At 36.3% G+C, this 3,669-nt stretch overlaps 1 protein-coding gene across 1 annotated transcript in view; it reads right to left on the bottom strand.

Moving 5' to 3' along the window:
* The window catches only part of LOC106878559 (zinc finger protein 271), an 8,336-nt gene extending 5,022 nt beyond the window's left edge, over positions 1-3,314 (bottom strand). The window contains exon 1 of the mRNA XM_052977344.1: positions 3,098-3,314. The gene's annotated coding sequence lies outside the window, so the exon portion shown is untranslated. The remainder of the gene's footprint in view (positions 1-3,097) is intronic.
* Positions 3,315-3,669: the final 355 nt, after the last annotated feature.

The raw sequence follows: 3,669 nt of genomic DNA, 5'->3' as shown, positions 1-3,669 counted from the left end.
AAAAAAAAAACCCTGGATTTTTGCATGAAATCAAATACCCTAACCTCTAATATACCCCTAATATGCTGCAAACCACTTACTTTTGATCAGAAAAAAGGTGGGGTAGAAAACCAGATTCCACCTCCCATATTCTGGGATCACTGGAAATTTTTTCTTTTTCGTTGAATTACAGTGACCTCCTAATATGCCACAACCCCCTTTTTTTGGTCTGGAAAACGGGGTGGGAAGGGGTGGAACCCTCAGACCCCCCCCCATTATTGTCAAATATTTTTTGCTGTTTCTTTCTTTACCCATATTTTTAGATAACATTTTGCAGAAATACGTTTTCAGGAGAGTGTGGATTACATTAGATTGAAAATTCAAACAAGTCTGAAAAGAATAAGTGAAAATGCAGAACTTATAGAGGTTAGGGTTAATGAAGTCTGTGGAGAGACAAAGAATATAAAGAATTCATCTAAAAAAAACACGCAAGAGTTTGTGTATGTGTGTGAAACAAGCAAAAGTATAATATTAAAACAAAATATCTTTTTCATGTATCTTAAAATCACTGGGTATAATATATATAATCTTAATATAAAAAATGTGAAAACTAATTTGTGTGTGTCAGTATGTCACACTTAGACCCCCCTCTCTCACTATTCAATGACACTCCTACTGTTCCTCATGATGGGGTGAGAGTAATAGTAGGCGATGGTGAGGATGATTGCAAAGAGAGAGAGAGAGAAAAAGAAATTTAGGGAAAGTTGATGCTTTATCAAAAGTAGTAGTGTTGATGGTGGCAGTGGGAGTAATAATAAGAGAGGAGAAAGAGTGGGTATGTGAGAGAAAGAGGGAGATGATGTACAACTTAGTTTAACCATGTCTCTTTGACAGAAATTCCTGTCATCAACATACTGAACACTATCATTTTTGTTTTATTTTTTGCTTTCTTTAATACAGGAACACACACACACACACGCATATATAAAATACACTTTAATTGAAATAAAGTTTCTAAAAAATTAAACATACCTAATATAATTATGTCTGTGTCACACTTTTTCAACTTTAATAAATCCTTTCTACTAGAAGCACAAGGCCTCAAATTTTGGGGCAAGGGATTAAGTTGATTACATCGACCCTAGTATGTAACTGGTACTAATTCTGTCAACTCTGAAAGGATGAAAAGCAAAGTCAACCTTAGCAGAATTCAAACTCAAAACCTAACAGCAGATGAAATACCGCTAAGCATTTCGCCCAGTGTGCTAACGATTCCGCAAGCTCAGTGCCTTAATATAATAAATGCGAATGTCAGTGTGTCACACTTTTTCAACTTTACTCCCAGAGGCCATAGCCCAATATATCATACCGTTATGGAATCAGGCTGACTCTGTGAGTAGATTAAAAACATTCTGGGCTGAATCTGGACCCACAGTCTTGAAATTTTGGATTCCCAAGTTTTCATTACTGTGATGGTTTCTGGCAATTTTTTTTTACGTGACTTTTTGTGACAAATTTTTTTGTATGATAACAATCTTTATAATCTAAAGGCTAACTCCGTGAGTAAATTAAAAACATTCCAGGCCGAAACTGGACCTGCAATCCTGAAATTTGGGATTCCTATGTTTTCATTACTGCGATTGTTTTCGGTGATTTTTTTTGCAATGAATATGATCATCATTGGGATATGACCCTGGAGGAAGCAACTACAACAAATTCTCCAAACAAATTAGAGATCTGTTTGCAGATCTTCCCATTCGGTCAGTTGTTTAAAAGCTGCTCTGTTGAGCGGCTTTGAAGTTAGTATATAATAATCCCAGATTACAGAATAAATTTGAAAGACAAATCCACTTTCACTTTGCAATTTTTGGCACCGAAACTGGGTAACTAATGCATTTCATTTTTGCGTGGAGAGAGAGAGAGCGTGCATGTGAGTGATGAAGTTTATCTAAACTTTCAATGGTATAGCAATAATATTATATTATATATCATCATCATTTAACGTCTGCTTTCCATGGATTAGCTACCTGATTTTGGGGCCAAAAATTGCAAAGAGAAGGTGGATTTGTCTTTCAAATCTATTCTGCAATCTGGGATTATTATACATTATATATATTATTTCCAGTGATTTTAAGAGGTATGAAAAAGATATTTTGTTTTAATATTATACTTTTACTTGTTTCACACACATACACAAACTCTTACATGGTTTTTAGATTAATTCTTTATCATTCTTTACCTCTCCACAGACTTCGTTACCACTAACCTCTATAAACTCTGCATTTTCACTTATTCTTTTCAAACTTGCTTGAATTTTCGATCTAATGTAATCCAAACTCTCTCGAAAACGTTATCTAAAAATACGGGTAAAGAAACAGCAAAAAATATTTGAAAATGGGCGAGGTGTGAAATTTCCGAGGATTCCATTCCACCACACCTAGTTTTCTGGACTAAAAAAAAAAGGGGTTGTGACATATTAGGAGGTCACCGTAATTCATTCAACGGAAATAAGAAAAAAAGATATTGGCAATGATTTCGAACAAAAATAAGGGGTTTGCGACATATTAGGAGGTCAGGGCACTTGATTCCACGCAAAAAATCCGAGTTTTTAAAATTCTTTTTTCTAAGTGAAAACGTTCGGGTGAAACGATCGAAGTTTACCAAAAAAACATTCGACGACTTATAATAGAGGATTAAGGCGACGCGCTGGCAGAATCGTTAGCACACCAGGCCAAACCTTCTTCACCTTGTGAGTTCAAATTCCGCCGACGATTAATTTCAGGGCCGATAAAATAAATACCTGTTAAGTACTAGGGTCGATGCAATCGACTTAATCACCAGCTAAATTGCTGGCCTTGTGACAAAATTTGAAACCAAATTATAATAAAGTCATCGAAGTGTAATACAAAATATTTCTCAAACTAAATCACACAACTAAAATGGCAACGATGGACAGTCAACAAAGCAGGTTTCATAGCAAGAAATAGAGGCCAATTCACGCATAAATCAGACATGTTCCATGTATAAAAGGTACGATAGACTCAAACAATCGACATGTCAAAAACGAAGGACATCAACAGGATTCAAAGATTAAACATTGTCATTGTTGAATACTTACGGAAATGTTTTATAAAGGATTGTGTTGTTATATAATGGTGTGTGTGGTAGCTGAGAAATGTACTGTAAGTGTGTAGTATTGTTGAAAATGTATTATAACAGTGTGTATATGTGTGTGTGGTGGACGAGAAATGTTTAATAACTGTACATAGTACTTGGTTAAAAGGAATTCTTTAAGCTGACAAATATTAGGAAGTGAAGAAAGAAACGGAAGCCAGTTTAATGCGCATGCGTTTGTTTTTCACGACTAATTTAACGGCAGCAGGTTTAATGCGCATGTATATTTTTTCTTTCCATATACAGTTTACGGGAGATAACTCTCATCAGAGCCCTTTTCTTTCAGCTTATCAGCATTAGTTAAGAACTTAGAGAAGCACTGGAAACTGGCTCTGCGGCTCAGGTGAAGGCCAAGAGACTGGCGTTAAACCAGCACCTCGAAGCCAAACACATGGGGTGCACTGTCAGGGCTAGGCTTCGTGCAGTGGTTTGTGAGGGAATCACGGCGGCAGGATGGGCCCGAGTGGTGGAAGCCCAACGTGGTAATGATGTCACAATCTGATCTTTGATGAACCA

The sequence above is a fragment of the Octopus bimaculoides genome, chromosome 28, assembly GCF_001194135.2.
Source record: "Octopus bimaculoides isolate UCB-OBI-ISO-001 chromosome 28, ASM119413v2, whole genome shotgun sequence".
In the NCBI taxonomy this organism is placed as follows: domain Eukaryota; kingdom Metazoa; phylum Mollusca; class Cephalopoda; order Octopoda; family Octopodidae; genus Octopus; species Octopus bimaculoides.
The sequence above is the reverse complement of the archived record's forward strand: the minus strand, read 5'-3'. Positions and strand labels throughout refer to the sequence as shown.